The sequence below is a fragment of the Pelodiscus sinensis genome, chromosome 11 (genome assembly GCF_052426305.1).
Source record: "Pelodiscus sinensis isolate ZL-2025 chromosome 11, ASM5242630v1, whole genome shotgun sequence".
Lineage (NCBI taxonomy): Eukaryota > Metazoa > Chordata > Testudines > Trionychidae > Pelodiscus > Pelodiscus sinensis.
This window is the reverse complement of record NC_143062.1, coordinates 41735334-41754527: the sequence shown is the minus strand read 5'-3', so window position 1 is coordinate 41754527 and position 19194 is coordinate 41735334. Positions and strand designations below refer to the sequence as shown.

General features: G+C 46.3%; 1 protein-coding gene across 3 annotated transcripts in view; it reads right to left on the bottom strand.

Moving 5' to 3' along the window:
* PROK2 (prokineticin 2) overlaps positions 1–19194 on the bottom strand; it is a 268634-nt gene that overhangs the window by 22993 nt on the left and 226447 nt on the right. The gene's annotated exons all lie outside the window — the stretch shown is intronic.

Below are 19194 nucleotides of genomic sequence, written 5' to 3'. Positions count from 1 at the left end.
CATATAAAAAATGGAAACTAGGACAACTAACAAAGGAGGAATATAGGCAAGCAACACGGGAATGCAGGGGCAAGATTAGAAAGGCAAAGGCACAAAATGAGATCAAACTAGCTACAGGCATAAAGGGAAACAAGAAGACCTTTTATAAATACATTAAAAGCAAGAGGAAGACCAAGGACAGGGTAGGCCCACTGCTTAGCGAGGAGGGAGAAGCAGTAACAGGGAACTTGGAAATGGCGGAGATGCTCAATGACTTCTTTGTTTCGGTCTTCACCGAGAAGTCTGGAGGTGTGCCTAACGTAGTGAATACAAGCAGAGAGAGGGTAAGTTTAGAAGATAGGATACACAAAGAACAAGTTAAAAATCACTTAGGAAAGTTAGATGTCAGCAAGTCACCAGGTCCTGATGAAATGCATCCCAGGATACTCAAGGAGCTGATAGAGGAGGTATCTGAGCCTTTAGCTATGATCTTTGAAAAATCATGGCAGACAGGGGAGATTCCAGAAGACTGGAAAAGGGCAAATATTGTGCCCATCTATAAAAAGGGGAATAAGAACAACCCAGGAAATTATAGACCGGTCAGTTTAACGTCTGTCCCAGGGAAGATAATGGAGCAGGTAATTAAGGAAATAGTATGCAAACACTTGGAAAGTAATAAAGTGATAGGGAATAGCCAGCATGGGTTTGTGAAGAACAAGTCATGCCAAACTAATCTGATATCTTTCTTTGAAAAGATAACGAGCCTTGTGGATAAGGGAGAAGCGGTGGATGTCATATACCTAGACTTTAGTAAGGCATTTGATACGGTCTCGCATGATATTCTTATTGATAAACTAGGCAAATATAACTTAGATAGGGCCACGATAAGGTGGGTGCATAATTGGCTGGATAACCGTAGTCAGAGAGTTGTTGTTAACGGTTCTAAATCCTGCTGGAAAGGGATAACAAGTGGAGTTCCTCAAGGGTCTGTTTTGGGACCCGTACTATTCAATATCTTCATCAATGATGTAGATATTGGGATAGAGAGTACTCTTATTAAGTTTGCAGATGATACCAAACTGGGTGGGGTTGCGACTTCTTTGGAGGATAGAGACATAATTCAAAATGACCTTAGCAAGTTAGAGAAATGGTCAGAGGTAAACAGGATGAGGTTTAATAAAGAGAAATGCAAAGTGCTCCACTTAGGAAGGAACAATCAGTTCCATACATACAAGATGGGAAGCGACTGTCTAGGAAGGAGCATGGCGGAAAGGGATCTAGGGGTCATAGTGGACCACAAGTTGAATATGAGTCAACAGTGTGATGCTGTTGCAAAAAAAGCAAATATGATTCTAGGTTGCATCAACAGGTGTGTTGTAAGCAAAACTCGTGAAGTCATTCTGCCGCTCTATTCTGCACTAGTTAGGCCTCAGCTGGAGTACTGTGTCCAGTTCTGGGCGCCACATTTCAAGAAAGATGTGGAGAAATTGGAAAGGGTACAGAGAAGAGCGACAAGAATGATTAAAGGTTTAGAGAACATGACCTATGAAGCCAGGCTTCATGAACTGGGCTTGTTTAGTTTGGAAAAAAGAAGATTAAGGGGGGACATGATAGCGGTTTTCAAATATCTAAAAGGGTGTCACAAGGAGGAAGGCGAAAATTTGTTCCTCTTGGTTTCTGAGGACAGGACAAGGAGTAATGGGCTTAAAGTGCAGCAGGGGAAGTTTAGATTGGACATTAGGAAAAAATTCCTAACTGTCAGGGTGGTCAAATATTGGAATAAATTGCCAAGGGAGGTGGTGGAATCTCCCTGTCTGGAGATATTTAAGAACAGGTTAGATAGACATCTGTCAGGGATGGTGTAGACGGAGCTTGATCCTGCCTTGAGGGCGGGGGGCTGGACTCGATGACCTCTCGAGGTCCCTTCCAGTCCTATTATTCTATGATTCTATGATTCTATAACATGTGGCAGCTAAGTTCTGATGCTATGATGGGTGAAAAAGTTCAGCTCTTTGGTGTAGCTAAGCCTCCAGACCTTGATTCAGCCATTCCTTTATATTCAGCAAAGGACTTAAACATAGGTTTACCTCTAGGCAAACTCTTACATCCCACTGAAGAATCCATATGGCTTAAGTGTTTATGATGTATAGGAATGGACATAAGACCATTGTCAAATACTTTGCTGAACTATGACCTCAGAAGCTGAGGAACTCATTCAAATCTCTTGAATCTGAATAATTAAGTTGACTTTCCTGGGGTACTTCCCAGTTCTAGTTTTTTTCAGCATAGCCAGAATTTGAAGAGAGATATTATGGAAATAGGGCCCCAGATATACATTTACTTTGAAGATTAAAGTCAAACTAAAAAATAGACAATGAAGCTCTATCGGTTCAAGACAGTCTGTCTGTACATGTATATAAAAGGTACAAAATGTTTCTAGCCCTCAGGATTGTAGGGAAAAGATTGAAAACAGGAACTGTAAAGGCTCAACAGGAAAAGAGCAAATAAAACAAGTGAAAAAACTTCTTAAAATATTAAGGTTTTAAAGCCAGTTGCATGATTTTGGGGGAGGGGCTAACTCATGATTTATGCTTGCTTGGAGTTAGCAATACTCAACAAGCTAAAGGCTACAGAAAAAACCCCCAGATCATCCTTCTGGGATAAACTCTACCAATAGATGTGTGACAAAAACGTTTAAATGGCAACTGCACTCACATAGCCAGGGATGGGATCTGTCATATGATAATAGCAAAGATTCCAAGAGACCGTCACTTGCTTCCAACACTGAGCAAAGAACTTTGTTAGACAGTATTAACCTCATACCTTTAATTTGCCCTCCCACTCTGCTTCACTGTAGAGCTTCTGCCTCAGGCCCTTCCTACACAAATCAGTGCAGTTCCTCCCCCACCACGTCATTTGTATATATAATCTTTAACGAGACTTCATATCTATTAATGCTGCTTAGATCAAAGTGCCTCATCACGATCACCCTTTGCCACGCCTAGTCATGAGGAACGTTCTATCCATGCAATTTACTTGGATTATTAAATTCTGAAGATGTAGACTCCTGATTTATCTGAAAAAAGGGAGATTTATTTAATCTGGCAATGATCCAAAGCCCAGCAAGCTCTTCACACTAAGCCACATCCTGAAGTCTTTACTCAATTTTCATTCATTGCTTATGTAACCCTGTGTGCATTATGTTTCCCCTTCTATGCCTAAGCCATAGAGCTCATGGATTTATTACAGCTCTGGGATGGGAGCCTGGTGCATTAGCTGTGGAGATGCATGTTTTTATCTTCATAAGTTGCCTGTTCAATTCCCAGTGTTGGCTATTACATTAGTAATGCTCCCACTGAAGTCAACATGTGCATTTGTGCTTTACCCCTTTTGCCTTTAATGAAACCAAAGGGCCATAGTTTGATAAAGATCTAGTCACTATAAAGAGAGTTTTCACCTGAATAAGGACCCCAAAATATGTTTGAGTAGGAACTTGGCTAGGGCTTGTCTACAAATACAATCTACAAAATCCAGAATAAAGTAGGGTGTAAATTTAACAGACTAAGCATGCTTTATTTCAAATGAGTTTAATCTACTTTCAACGAATAAGAAAGGTCCAGAATAGCTTCCCATGCAGACAAATCCTAAGTAAGAACTTGAGGGCTTTGCTCATGACTTGTAATTACAAATACTTTAGGACTAGTAGGAAGACTATTTTCTTCTGTAGTTTATTTTATTTTGCATTTACAAATGACCTTGAACTTTTCTCAACAGTTCAATGTTTTCATTCTCTAGAAACTTGTAATGAATAGAAACCACTCTTTTTTCCTCCCCCATTAAGACTGATTTCAGTATATCCTGATCTTTTCTTAGTGTGTTCCATTCTATCAAGGCCCGGTCAACAGTATAGGGACAAATAAACATATCCCATCATGAATGCAATTGGAAGGTGATCACGCATAAATGTGACCCATAACCTTGACTCATACAAGCAACACAAAATATTGTATAGCATTTCTAAAGAACCTCTGAATTTCCTCACAATGTAGGAAAGCTTTAAATATAATTTCTAGGTTTTCCTCCAATGTCCTTGGAAATGAAAGACATTTATTTATGACAGGACACTTTCAATTTTCTATAAAGCAAGGGGGAGTTAAGGTGGAAATAATTTAACAAGAGTGCAACACCCAATGATGTTATTTTAGTTTACTACAAATATTTGGTTTGTGTGAATTCATGTATTGTTAAAAAAGTTAAAGTTCATTTAGCGATGCTACACAGTACTGATGATGCTGTTATGATTCAAGGGCATGTCTCACATCTTTTACTTCTGACTGCCTTCCAACTGCATTCTGAGTTGTCCATGCAAACAGCATTTCTATGCAAAATCAATAGCTAAGTATCTATCTACCCAGTTTGTACTTTGCACAGAAAAATGGGTGTCAAGATGCAACAAACAACACTTTAAACAGACAAGCAGGTACAGGTTGAACCTCTCTAGTTCAGCACCCTCACTAACCAGTGCTGAAACAGAGAATTTGCCAAACCATGGGAAGTCAATATTGTCTATCAGCATTACCAACTCTTCCACTGCTTACTGCACTCTAAGAAGACATTTGGGGTAAATTAGAGCTAAATAACAGCACTGAACACTGAGAGCCAGGACCAGTGGCTGTAAACCAAATTTATGGGACTGTTGGGAACTCGATCACACCCATTATAGGTGGACATCTGGCTGACCAAAATCATGCTGGACAATGGATGTTGCTGGACCAGAGAATGCCAGATTAAAGAGGTTCAACCTGTGCATATGAAGTGTTGTTGTAGCTGAATTTGTCCCAGGGTATGAGAATGACAAGGTGGGTGAGGTAACATTTTATTGGACCAACTTCTGTTGGTGAGAGACAAGCTTTCAAGCTTACACAGAGCTTTTCTGAAGACCTGACAAAGCTCTGTGTAAGCTTGAAAGCTTGTCTCTCTCACCAACAGAAGTGAATCCAACAAAATATTAACTCACCCATCTTTTCTCTCTAAGTAGGCAGAGTCTGTCTCCAATGTATGTGGTGAAAACCAACCAAACTAAAAGAACTGTATGAAAAATACAGGGAAATGATTATTAGTAAGATACCACACTCTATTTATGATTCAAATGATTCACAGGTTTGACTATTAATAGAATATGCGAGAAAATGTGTCCTTTTTTGACTTGACAGAAGGGATGGGATATTAGACACCAAATAAAAGATTACTCAAAAAAGAGTGTGTCAAAGATTTAACAATTTTAGACCCCAAGGTACCACTAGAATCATTTAGTCTGACCTCCTATAAAATACAAGCCATACATTTCACCCAGTATATCCTGCAGGTGACACAACTTGGTCTTGCACATCTTTCAGAGCACATCTTTTAGAGTCATTCAGTTTTGATTTGAAGACTCCAAGGAATGAAGCATTTGCTACTTCCCATGGTAAGCTGTTCCGATTGTTAGTTATCTTCACGGTTAGAAATTCTTATCTCTAGTTTGGCATTTGCTGATGTCAGCTTGTGACTGCAGTAGGGATGTAAAATTTAGTTTAATTAACTAGTAGATGGAATTTCCATCAACTAGTCGATTAGTTGATAAGTGGGGGAGCAACAATGGGGTTAGCTCCCAGCTAAAGCGTAGCGTGGGGGACCTGGTGTGAGCCAGGACAGCTGATTCCCAACTGGCGCTGGGCCTTCCTCTTCCCCCACCCCCGCTGCACACCAGCCTTTTAAAAGTATTAAGAGCCTGCCAGCTCTTAATGTATGTAAAAAGCAGATGTGCAGCATCTGAGACTGGATCATGCCTGGTCCCCACTCCCGCACTGCCTCTCCTGCCCCCCCACAGAGACAGTGCTGGGGGGAACTGGCTTTTAAGCTAGCTCCCCCTAGCACTGGCTACTGCTCCCTCCCTTGCTGCAAGGGGAGGGGGAGAAGCGACTAGTCAAGGGACTAGTCGCTTACATCCCTAGACTGCAGCCTCCAGCTAAAACCTCTCCAATACCTCAAGGATCTACAACCTATCTGGGATGGTGATTATTCACTCTCACAGATCTTAGGAGGCAGGTCAGTGCTCACCTATAGACAGGCCCCCAACCGGAATCACATACTCACTACCATCCACGCACTCCACAAGGAACCAATTCCTGCAACAAACCCCCAGGCCAACTCTGTCCGCACATCCACCCTACTGACACCGTCATAGGACCTAACTGCATCAGCTACACCATCAAAGGCTGGTTCATGTGGACATCTACTAAGGTGATCTCTGCCATTTTGTGTCAGCAATGCCCCGCTGCTATGTACCTTGGACATACCAGACTGTCTTTACAGTTTCACATGAAAATGTTCTCCCACTGGTTTGGTATGTTACCATTCTTGATGTCTGATTTGTGTCCATTTATTCTGTTGTGTCATGTGAAACTGCTGCACTGGAATTCATATGCAAATTTGACACACTCAGAATGGGTCTGAATAGGAACTGGGAGTGGCTCTCTCATAACAAGTAATTTTTCACTGTAGGTATTCGTACCTTCTTAGCCACATGCACCTTAACTAAAGAAGCTTTGATGTAACACTCCCATCTCCTTTTCTTTCATTTCATGCATCTGATGAAGTAAGTTGCAACTCACGAAAGCTTATGCCCATCTAAAATTGTTAGTCTTCATGGGGCCACTGGACTCCTTGTTGGATATTACTATGCCTTTGTCTGCTAGATCAAAGAGCTTCTAGCAATAAAGGGTAATTCTAGGCTGAGAACAAGTCACCTCAATCTTCTCTTTGATCATTTAAAATAGATTTGAAGCTCCTTTAGTCTCTCAGAAAATAATTTTTATTTTCTATATTTTTGTATTTAATTGATTCTAAAATTTCTTATTTTGGTGTATCCATTACCTCTCTCATTTCAGGTATCAAATTGTGCCCATGAGGTGTGTGTGGGAGACCCTGTGTGTGTGTGTGTGTGTGTGTGTGTGTGTGTGTGTGTGAGACCCTGTGTGTGTGTGTGTCACACTTTGCATCCCCCGGGGTGGCGTACAATAGTGTTCAGCCCCGGGGTCAGAGGCCCTAATGCAGGGTAAGATCCTTTCCGTAGAGCAGGGCTACTCAACATGGGGCCTGTGGGTGGGGTCCTTTGAACATGGCCTCTACTGGGAACATGCTCCACAACGGCGAGGCATCTCCCAGGCGCGGTGAGCACTGAAAGATGCAAGTGGACAGGCTGGCTGGGACAGACGGGTACAGGGTGTTGGCATTTCTAGCCCCTGCGTGAGGTGGTGTCAGGAGCGCCGGGGCATTGTGAGAAGTGCTGGCTGTTTAGTCTTGTGGGCAGAGCCTGAGAGGTGCTGACTGGCTCACACTGGCCACGTGTGGGTCCAGCACCCCGGCTTAATCTTTGTATTCATGCCCGTCAGTGTGAAAGAAGCTATTTGCACATATATTTGCATGTCTATGCAACCACACTTAAGTTGCAGCCCTCGGCATGTGCTGTGAGTATCATCGTGGCCCCCGGGGTGTCCAAAGTTGAATTGCCCTGCCCTAGAGTGTAGGAGGTTCTGGGGGTGGGTTGCAGAGCGAGTCTTCCCCACTGTCACCCCGCAGCAGTGGCTTTTGTCCCGTTGTGCCGGGCCTGGTTCCCCTCGCCAGGTGCTGTGACTTGGCTCACTGGGTCACAGCACCATGCAGGACAGGGCTCTGTCATGGTGACACGGGGGGAGGCCAGGCGCCAGTGGCACTGTGACCTGGCACACCCCAGCCTCGTCCAGGTCCCCCTCGTTGGCCCACACTGGTTCCCTGCACAGCCCTTTCCATCCTGGGCTGCTGCTCTGTAATGCTGGGTGCCCAAGTAGAAACACAGACTAGGTCGGTGTGGAAGGGTCTCACCCTTTTCTGGTCTCGCTGTGCCACATGGTGAGGGGGGAAACACTGGCCACGAAAGGCCTGGGACTGCCCCTTTTCACCCAGGCTCTGTCTCCGCCTGCCCCCTCCCCACCCTCACTCCGGCCCCTTCCCCTCTCTTCCTCCAACCCAGGTGGCCAGGGAGACTAGTGGGGCTGGGATTCCGGCCCCTCTCCCGCACTCACTGGCGGCAGCAGGGGAACTGGAGCAACACAGACCCAGTTCACTCTGCTCCCCCGACTGCATCGCTCCACTTGCCGCTGGAGAGGGGGCAGTTCTGTCCCCTCCCCCCGAGTGACACAGCCAGGACTGCGGAGTGAGGTAGGGCCACATTGTTCTGCTTCCTCCATCACTGCCAGTGAATGTGGGGGGGATGGACCCCCGTTGGAAACCCCCGCCCCCCGCCAGTCCCCCCACCAACTGCTTGTCAGTTCCTTGCCCCTCCCGCCCATGACATTTGGTGCACGTGACCCCCCCCTTGTGCCCTCCCCACATCGTCCCTGTCTGAACTCTTGTTTCTCACTTTTTGTCTCTGTTTCTTCTCCCTCTCCCGTTTCTCTTCTCTTCCTCTTTCCCCTTAATTCTGTGCCCCTTCTCTTCTCCCTTGGCCCGAGCAGCATTAGCTGCCCTTGCCAGGCTGCCACCTCACTGAGATGCCTCCCGGGCTGGGAGCAATACTGTGTGTGTGCCTTTTCCACTGACACATGAAGATCTGCTCAGAAAGGTGAAACATTGCAAGGAAATGGTACATTAGCAAAAGCGCACACCCCAAAAATGCCTTGCAGGGACACCTGCAAAATGTGTCACCTTACCAGAGTCATCTCCAGCATGCAAACTTTGCTAACTTTCTTCTAAATATAGACTTAAATAGTAACATCACTCTGGTGAGTTATGTATCAAAGAATCCCAAAGCCCGTCACAAGCCTCAGATACACAAATGACTTTAACTGCCGCTGACATGCACCCAACTCTGGGGTGAGACATCACAACTGTTTTAACTTTTCACAGTAACACTGCACAATAGTTTAGGACAGGAAGTGAAACAACAATACTATCTGCAATTCAGACTGTAGTGGGTTTTTTAAAATAAAGGATGCAGACCATAAATAGCCAGCATGAAATGTGGCTGGTACCCTGGAGCTAATACTCCTATTCTCAGGATGAGAGCTATGAGACCTTCAGTGGCCACAAAAGGTCCGCATTTCAGCTTTTGAATAGAACAGGGGTGGGCAATACAAAACCAGCAGCTCGCCATGGCAGGCCGCTGCCTCTATATTTATCTGCGCTTCTGCAGGTATCAGACAATTGCAGCTCTCATTGGCCATGGATCGCCGTTTTCAGCCAACAAGAGATGCAATCGTCTGATACCGGCAGAAACACAGGAAAAGGTAGCAGTGGCGACCCGCCAGGGACTAACTCTGTGGACCAGATCTGGCCCATAGGCCAGAACTTGTCCATCCCTGCAACAGAAATTCTGAGTTACCAACACCAGAGTTATGAACCACATTCAGAACTGGAAGTGTGCAATCAGGCAGAAGCCGAGACAAAAATAATAGCAACTACAGCACAGTCCTGTGTTAAATGTAAACTCAAAAAAAGAGGGAGTGTTAAAAAGAAAAGATTTGAGAAAGTAAAGAAATTGTTCTCGTTCCATTTAAATTCAGATGATGAAAAGCAGCATTTTTCTTCTGCAGAGTAAAGTTTCAAAGCCGCATTAAGCTCATGTTCAGCTGTAAATTTTTGAAAGAACCGTAACGTTTTGCTCAGAGTTACAAACATTTCAGAGTAGCGAACAACCTCCATTCCTGAGGCGTTCGTAACTCTGAGGTTCTATTGTATTGCTCAGGGCTGTCTAGGCAGATGCAAAAATACAGGCCTGCATAGGGCACCCAAATGTTTGGGGGACCAAATTTTCAGGTGCCTTTATGAAGCCACATGTGCTTATCTGCCTGAGGATGGACCTGACCACCCCTGCTGGTTCCTCTCTGCCCCTCCTCCCAGCTGCCATCTCCTGTCTGCAGCTGGACTTCTCTCTGCCCCCTCCCTGACATGCTCTTCTGCCAGCAGCACCTGGCAGCTAGTGAGGGCTCCCTGCTGCCAGACTCAGAGAGGAGCTGCCCCTCCCCCAGCATTTGCAGCTCTGCTCTGGCTCCAGGGAAGCCCCGGGGCCCAGTAGAAGCGGTACAGGGGTGGAGGCAGGGAAGTCCTGAGCTCTAGGCCCAGACAGAAGCTGCACACGGAGGTGTCGGGAGGGAGGGGGGGCAGCGTACCTCAGTTGCATAGGGGCCCATAATTGATACGGATGGCCCTGTTTTTTCTCATCTCAGTGATGGACTCTCTAGTGGCACGGTACTTAAGATGGGCACTAGGCTTAGTCAATTCTGCCGAAGAGGAAAGAATGCCCCCTGCTACATCATCTGTAAAGAGGAAACATTCTGAAGAACAATTTGTACCCTGCTTCTGTCATTTCCCCCCTACTTTCCTGCTATCTTCGTCAGCTGCTCTGCGCCTCACGAGCTCCTCCTGCAAAAGCCATTGAGTTACTCAACCCTAAAGATCTAAAATAAGCATTTAATTTCAGGAAATCAAATACACGTTTCTCCTTCCCTTACCAGAAAGGCTGAATGAAAGAGGGAAAAAAAAAGATGTTCACTGCTGTTGGTTCTGTTGGTCTCCTGCACAACTAGCATAGCTGTTGGAGGCTGCGTTTCGGTCTCAGGCAGGGAGGGCCAAGAACAAAGAGGCAGAGAGAGGAAATGTCATGGCTGCTGGAAGAGGAAACTGAAGGAAAAAGTTACCAGTGTGGAAAACTAATAGCATGACACTGGTCCCTCTTCGATACATCCCCTAGCACAGTGGCTCCTAAACTTTTTGGCATCACGGCCCCCTTTTTGATTTTTGAAAAACCCTCATGTGTCCCCGTCCCCCCCGCAAAAAAAATAGCTAGCAGCAAAACTCGTTGAGCAAAAAAAAAAAAAAAAAAAGGGAACTGAGCAGGGCAGCAAAACTCGATGGAGGGGGGAGGCTGGGACACCTCGCACCCCCCCTGGAATTTCTTCACACCCCCCAGTTTGGGAACCCATGCCCTAGCACCTCAGAGGCCAGCCCATCCTGAAGCACCCCTATCACAAGACACTCCTTTCATTAAAAGGCACTGCGTGAATTCCTTTTGATTCTGGCCCCTCAGTGCTACTTGGTGCATAATGAAGAGCTGCAAGACCTGCCTTCTACCCACCTACCCATCCCTCTTTGGAGGAATAGTTAGGGATGTTAAATAATGAATCATGTACGCGATACAATTTGTGTTGAGTACACGATGAGTCGATAAGGGGCCGCTGCGGCTCTGCAGTTTAAATGTAGGAGCCAGATGTGCAGGCAGCTCGGCTCCTACTACATTTAAACTGCCGCGCCACAGCAGGAGTAGGTCTGGGACCTGGCACGAGCCAGGACTGCTTCAGTCCTGGCTCACGTTGGGTCTGGACCGTTGCATCGCTGCCCATTTAAATGTAGTAAGAGCCACCTGGCCATTTAAAAGGCAGAGGCGCAGTGTGGGACCCAATGCGAGCCGGGTTTGTTTCAGACCGCTGCAGCTCTACCTTTTAAATGTAGTAATAGCCACCTGGCAAGAGCCACGTGCTCCCTCTGCATCCAATCAGAGCGCTGCTACGGTTCAGTCAGCACCCCCTGCAAATTCTAGTATACAAGTAGGATTGCCAGGTATCCGGTTTTCGCCCAGACAGTCCGGTATTTGTGGCCCTTGTCCGGTAAAAGAACCCCAGAAAATACCAGGGATTTAAAGGCATGGGGACTTAAAGGAGCACTGCCCCTCACCTTTTTTTTTTTTTGCTCAGTAAGTTTGGTCCCCCATTTGGGGGGTGGGTTGCTCTTTTTTGCTTAACCAGTTTTTTTCCCCGCCATGTTTGGGATTTTTTGTGAAAGTATCTGGCAACCCTATACACAAGCGCACTTAGCACAACAACCCTGTCTCAGGAGACTGTTGTGGTTCTGACAATCTAGTGGCCCACTGAAATGAAGGAGAGCCACTCATGCGGCTCAGTCACTAGCCTAGATTGCCATGGGACATTGTGCCTATCTCTGCCTTGCAGTAGCTTAATGCCTTTGGCTAGCACCATCTTGGCTGTACGCACACACACAGACCTGCCCCACCTGTGTGATTCCTCAGCATTTAGGGGCTCAGATACATGCAGATAGTGCAGCCATAAAATGCATGTTTCCTTGTTCCCAGCTATTGCCAAAACGTGAAAGCACGACCAGGAGCACGTGATGTGTCATTTCACACTCTGCCCCATTCCTATAGAGCGGACTTCTTCGGTTACCATAGGAGCCTGGCTACCAGTGATCACAATCTCACATAAAAACCTTTGCCCCAGGGTAAGAGGCTGGGGTGAATGGCAGAATCAAATCGCAGTGTTTTGTCTTGTTGCCTTGACAATATGCTTGTGCTCAGAGATCCTCCGTAACCCTCATACTACAGGAATCCTTGTTGATAAAGCCTGCTGGAAACATGACAAGTATCTACACTTGCCCAAACCAGTTTTTACACATGCACAGTAAGCTCATCCTTAAGATAAAGTGGCCTGTTGCATTACAAAATGGATCAGCTATAGGCCAGAGGAAGATTTTGTAGCATTAGCGTCTATGGGCAAGATTTTCCAAAATGTTCAGCATCCAATGTGTACCCCATGCGCTGTGCTCTTTTGAAAATCCAGCCCTAAAATACCACAGTAAGTAAGGGTTTATGCGTGTCTAAAATAATCTCTGAATGGAATCTGATCCAAAGCCCAGTGGTGCTCCAGGAAACGCTCCTGTTGATTTCTAAAGGCTTGGGATCGTCTTGGAAGTATAGCTTTCCTCTTGTACCATACGTGTTGACAACAGATTGTTGCTCACAGAAAATAGTACTTGCTGTTTCCCAGAGTGTCTCTTACCCTGTTTATTAAGTCAGTTGCTGGCGCGTTTGATTTAAGATTTCCCCAATGACCAATACATTTCAAGAGGACAGCAGCTGTCGGCATAATCAGACAGTGAGAAATCAGTTCAACGCAATTCCTTAAAACCAATCCCTTCGGTATTCTCTGGCACATTGCTCCATTCCTGAAGGGGAGGCCTCTCTTTGATAACTCTGACGTAACTGCGCAGTCTATAAATTGCAGGTGGGCTTGCTCGTGATCATGTCAAAATGACCATCTTTCAGAGAAATCTGTCAGAGACTTTCCAAAACGTACTGGCACAGATAACTGTAGCGTTTACAAATCTGTATGATACCTGCAGAATCCACTGCTGAATATGAAATTCTAGGAGACAAGTCAAGTGTTTATGGGCTTCCTCATCTCTAGAGTGCTCCACTCCACTAGTGTGGAGTCTGCTGGAAAGAGACAGATGTCACAAGACACGTATGCTTAATAGTGTTTGTTTGTCTTGTCTTTTAAGATTGCAAGCCCTTTGGGGGCAGACACAGTCTTCTAGTCTACCTTTGTAGAATTTTTAGCAAAATGGAGCCCCAAACTTGTATGGGGCCTGTAAGTACTACCTCAATATGCCCAATTCTCTTCTTCCAAGAGTGGCCAATACTTGTATGCTCAATGGGACAGGGGTTGTGCGTTCTTCGGTGTCTGAAAAATGCCTAGCTCATTCACAGCACCATTACAATCTACATAAAGAATTTAGAAACAATCGTGGAAAGCTATATCAAGGAATCAGGAGGAAAGTATTCCTTTGGTCTTAAGACAGATCAGTATGCATGTGGCAAAGCATCTGCGCGTGGCAAAGCATCTGTGCATGAAGCGTGAAGACTAATGTCTTAGTCTTAGCATGCAGTTCTCATGGAGGCACAGAGATCAACCTAAATACCTAGATCTGTAGATGGCCAGGATAACAGAAAGGAAGATACTGTTAATAACATCCCCTGCTCAATAACTTCCAGTGGCAGTCTGCTAAATGGGAAGTAATATTTCCTTTACTTTACCCTAAATTCCCTGGTACTGACCAAGTAACCCCCTTGCTCTTGTATTATGAGATAGTGTAAAAAGGAAGGGTTGATAAATTTTCATTGAGAACCTTCAGTACCTCACTCATGTCTATTCTGGTTCATTCAGCACCCATCAACACAGCGTCCAAGTGCTTACCATATTTCTCCTCTCCACGTTCAGCATTCATAGACATCACTGTCTCTCCTCATTTCATCAACCTACCCAAGACAACATTTTTAACAGAAGGTGCTTTGTGTTTTATCAGCTTACTGTCAAGTGGCTATTACCTTTGAAAGCTAACCCATGCACAGTACACCCATTCAATCAACTGTCTGATAAATGGCTTGTCCATATAATTAGGATAATAGCCCAGGCACAGATTCAGGAGTATGCATTTGATATGCAATTCAGGGGAGAAACTGCACTCCTGCTGCCATATGCTTCCCAGATGTCCTTTTGGCTAGCTTTTTGAATATGGCTCAATATGAAGAGTTGTTTGAAAGCTCGAAAAGGAGTCTGAGGCCTTGTCTATACTAACCCTCACTGTTGATCTAATCTACATCACTTCAGTTACGCAAATAGTCGATGTATTTACCATGGTGGAAAGGTCGGCAGGACTGCTCTCCTAGCGATACTGGCTACTCTTTTCATCCTGGTGGAATACCAGTGACAATGGGACAGTGCTCAGAGATCGATGTATCATGTCTAAGCAGACCTGATAAATCAACAGCTGGTGGACCCATTGTTGTAGCATCGATCCCCAGCACAGTGGAGACAAGCCTTCAGGAAAGATTTCATTCAGGATGGGGTCCCCACTGAGCATGGGTAGTAATTGTTTAATGATAATCCACATGGAATCCAGTTTAGGATGGTAGGTGAAGCTTCAGCTCAAGCAATGAATTCTGTGATGCAAAATGTATGAAATCAACGTAACTTGGGACGGCGCTTTTCTGAACTGCGGTGAAGAATCAATAAAAAAAGAAAGCTTTTATTGTGACAGTCAAGCTTAAGTCTGCTCTTGCTGCAAATAAAAGGCAAACTTTAAACAGTCAGGGCACATCTACACAGCAGGGCTACAGCTGAAATAAGCTATGCAATTTGAGCTGTGTCAATTGCGTAGCTTAAGTCGAATAGCTTATTTTGGCTTTTGGCGCTGTCTACGCAGCAGGAAGTCTGAGGTAGAGCACTCTTCCTCCAACTTCCCATACGCCTCGTAAAATGAGTTGGAGTAAGAAGTCCTTCAGCTCAACATTATGCTGAAATAACTGCTTGTCGTGTAGACGTTATTCCAAAATAACGCTGCTGTGTAGACGTACCCTAAAAGAGTCAAAGGGAAGGATTCAACCTATTGCATAAGCTAGGCTGTCAGTAGATTAAAGCATTAAAAATAATCACATTCCTAGTTCCTTTTTACAGGCCAGAGTCATTTCAGCACCAGCTCTTTTAACACAACTCAACTTACAGATGCAACTTAAGGCAACCCTAAGGTACCAGAGTAGATTGGGTCCAATTCAGTTGTAGTAATCAGAATAGGGTGAAAAACAGCTTCTCTCTCCCAGGAAAACCAAGAGTGAAAGACAGACACAGACACCAACTCTGCCTCGCAATGTGAGAGACACGGGTTCAAATTCCTGCTCTGAATCAGGCTTTTCTGGCGTGGGACTATCTGGTTTTCACCTGAAATTTCTTCCTGGGCTTGAGAACCTTTCCCAATGAAAGCTGAATCAAAACTGACCCCTTTTAACCAAAATGTTTGGTTTTGATGAACCAGCATTTTCTGATGGAAAAAAACCCCTGCTCTGTCAAAAAATCCCTGACCAGCCCTACTACTAATTATGCAGGGGAAGTTCTTTGCAACTGTGGCCCCTTATCTTCATGAGTAATAACCAGCCAATCCAACTGACTGTTGACAGTCCATTTTATTATTGCCAATATCCATATCTACACCTATAAACCTATATTGGTAATAGATAGAGGTATACGTTTTTATTCCCAGCTGCAATTCTTGCGTGATGATGGATTGCATTCCCAAAAGTTAGCATGTACCTATTCCATGAACACAGCCAGCCATCTGTACATGCTGACTAGGTAAAGAAATGTACTGAGGCTGGCTGGAAACTGAGCAAAAATAAAATACTCTAACTAGATTAGATGATAATTCATTTGATTAAGCTTTCCTTTCTAAAGGGCAAAAGATACTGAGAGATAAAACTTAAAATAACACCAAGGAACTGTTGACAAGGCATGAGCTAGAGCTGAAATGAATTTTTAAAGCAGATATTATACTTAAACTGTAATGCATAATATTTCACGTGAGACAGTGCAGGCTCATGGGTTGCACAGGCAACCTGAAGCCAGGAAATCTCATTCCTAATACTGACGGGCTGTGTTGGGACTGGAGTAAATCACTAAGTTCATGCTGCCTCGGTCCTTTCAGTATTTCAGTGATGCCTGTGGCAGGTTTGGAGATAATTTAACCAACAGCAAGAGACCACTTGCAGAGTACGTCTACGCTGCAAGTGAAAGAGATTGTCACATGGGCAGGCATCCCTGTGCTAGTATGGGTAATAACAGTTTAGACGTAGTGGCATAGGATTAAACATGGGCTAGCAACTAGAGCTTCCCCTGTCCACAGCAGGCCCCGAAGGCTGGAGCAGCACCTTGCCTGTGGGAGCTGTTCCAGTCCCACCAGTAAACTGAAACCGGTAAGCATCACCCATGAAGGGCACTGCTTTCAGGTAAACTAGTTAACCTTGCTCATCTCCAGTCCTGCAACTAGTTCCTGCGTACCTGTGTGTGAGAATCTGTACGAATCAACAGTAAATGTAATGCTGCCTAGAGTTCTGGAGAATGTGTTCAACTTTACACTTCCTGCTAGGGTTGCCAGGTGTCCAGTATTGGCCCAGTATTTGCGGCTTCTGTCCGTTAAAAAAAATCAGAAAAATACCGGACATGTAAAATGTGGAGTGAGTTAAAGGCACTCTTTTTTTGGTGCGGTTGTTTTTTTCTTTTCTCAACAAGTTTGGTCCCCCATTTTTTTTTTATTACTCAACAACTTTGATCCCTTCCCCCCTTTTTTTTTGTTCAATCATTTTTTCCCCTGACATGTCGGTATTTTTTGTGAAAGTATCTAGCAACCCTACTTCCTGCCAAATATTAACCCTTTATAACACGGTCTCTATCTGTAGCAGTGATAGAAATGCCTCCCTGTCTATACAGGATGTTCCAAGCAGCGGCTAAGTTAATACTTCAAAACCCTTTGAACATTAAATGCAACAGATAAAGCCTCATTGTCACAATTTTGCTTGAAATACAAAGAAATGCTGAAAATATAAACAATACTAGCAGATGTACCCTGCATTGCTCGGATCTTTAACCACAGGGCTTTTTTTAATAAATGAAAAACGTATGCTGTTCCCCAGAGGGTGGCTTCTACCAGGAGGGGAGAATCCAGGTCTGTGCACTTGCCGGGTAGGGGTTGGGGCTCGGGGCCCTGCAGGCCGGCTCCAGCCTTCAATTGACTCCTTCTCCCTTGGCCGGCAACCGGTTGGGGGGCAGCCTCCGACCTGTGGCTGCCTCCCCTCTCCCAGCCTGGAGCCTGTCGGGGAGAGGGGACACCCCTGTACTGTGGCTGTCTCCCCAGACTGCTGCTGCTCCATGTGGGGTCTTGCTTGAAGCAGTGGCTCTCCCCTCATCCTGTAGCTGGTTGGGGGGCAGTGCTCTGTGGGCTGGCTCAGCTGCCCTGACCTTGCCGCTACGGTTGCCAGGTGTCCAGTATTGACCAGGACAGTCCGGTATTTTCGCCTCCTGTCCGGTAAAAAAAATTCAGAAAATACCGGACACCTAAAATGTCTGGTATTTTCTGATTTTTTTTCCCAGCCAGGAGGTGAAAATCCTGGGTACTTACCTGGTTCCGCAGGGGAGCTGTCTGGCCCAGTAGGAAGACAAGATGGCGGACGGCCGCCAACAACCTGTTAGGGCCAAAAAGCCTCAAACCCATTTCTTAAAGGGGCCACGCTGGATTTTTTTTATTTATTTATTTTTTTGCTTAACTCTTGGGGACCTTTTTTTCCCTCAACATCTTTGGTCTCCTCCCCCCCCTTTTTTTTCTCAACAGAATTTTTTCCCTGGTAGGGTTACCCCAAAATACCGGACACACTTGATCGTGGGGGGGGAGAGGGGGAACGGCCGGGAGGGGGGCGGGGCTGATGGAGAGGAGGGGGCTGCGGGGCTGTCCGGGAGGAAGGAGGGGCAGGAAGCAGAGCTGGGGGGGGATCAGGGGTCAGGAGGGGCTGTACGGGAAGAGGGGGGCCGGAGGAAGGGGGGCGGGTAGCAGAGCTGGCGGGGGGGGAGTGCAGCCACTGGCTGTGTCCAACAGGTCACGCCCCCGGCAGGCACTCCCTCTAGCTGCTAGTAGAAACTGGGCGGGGGTAGGGGGAGTGGCTGGGAGCCACTCTCCCTGCCTGGCTTCTGCACACAACCAGAGGCTCCCAGCTGGGAGGCAGGGCCACGACTGGCGCTGAGAGCCTCTGGTTGCGTGCAGAAGCCAGGCGAGGGGAGTGGCTGGGAGGCCCCACCCTACCCGGCTTTTGCACGCAACCCCAGGCCTCCCAGCGCCAATCGTGCCCTGCCTCCCAGTCGCTCCTATGCCCCCGCCAGGCTTCTGTTTGGTGCCCAGCTGGAAATTCAGAAAATACTGGACATTGCACATGTCCGGTATTTTCTGAATGTTTCTACAGGACAGAGGGTGCAAATTCCAGACTGTCCAGTAGAAAACCGGACACCTGGCAACCCTATTCCCCAGTGGGGTTTTTTTGGGAGGGGAGGGGAGAGATTGGTAATTTTGGTTAAACCTTCTGGCAACCCTACTTTGCAGCTGGTCTGGGGGGTGGCAGTTGGGGACCTACCCCTGGCCTCCAACAGCCCCCTCCATCCTGCAGCGTTTGGGGCAGTGATCCGGGGCAGCTGGCCTTGCTCTGTGGGTTGCCCCTGGCCTTCAGGGCCTGCCTGCAAGCTGCAGACTGTTGAGGTGGAAGTGAGACTCTGGGGGCTGCACCTGCCTCCAGTATTCCCCATCAGCCTGCCGGCTGTGTGTGTGTGTCGGGGGGCAAGACTCTGGGAGATGCCCCCCCCACAGCAGTTACCCCTCCAAGCCTGCAGGCTGTCAGGTGGGACCAGGCTCCAGGAGTTGCCCCATGCTCCCAGCATCCCCCTCCCTCCATGGCCTGCCAGCTATCAGAGGGGCCAGGCTCGGGGGAGGGGGTAGCCCCGCCCTCCAATAGCCCTTCTGGGGCCTGCAGGCTGTCTG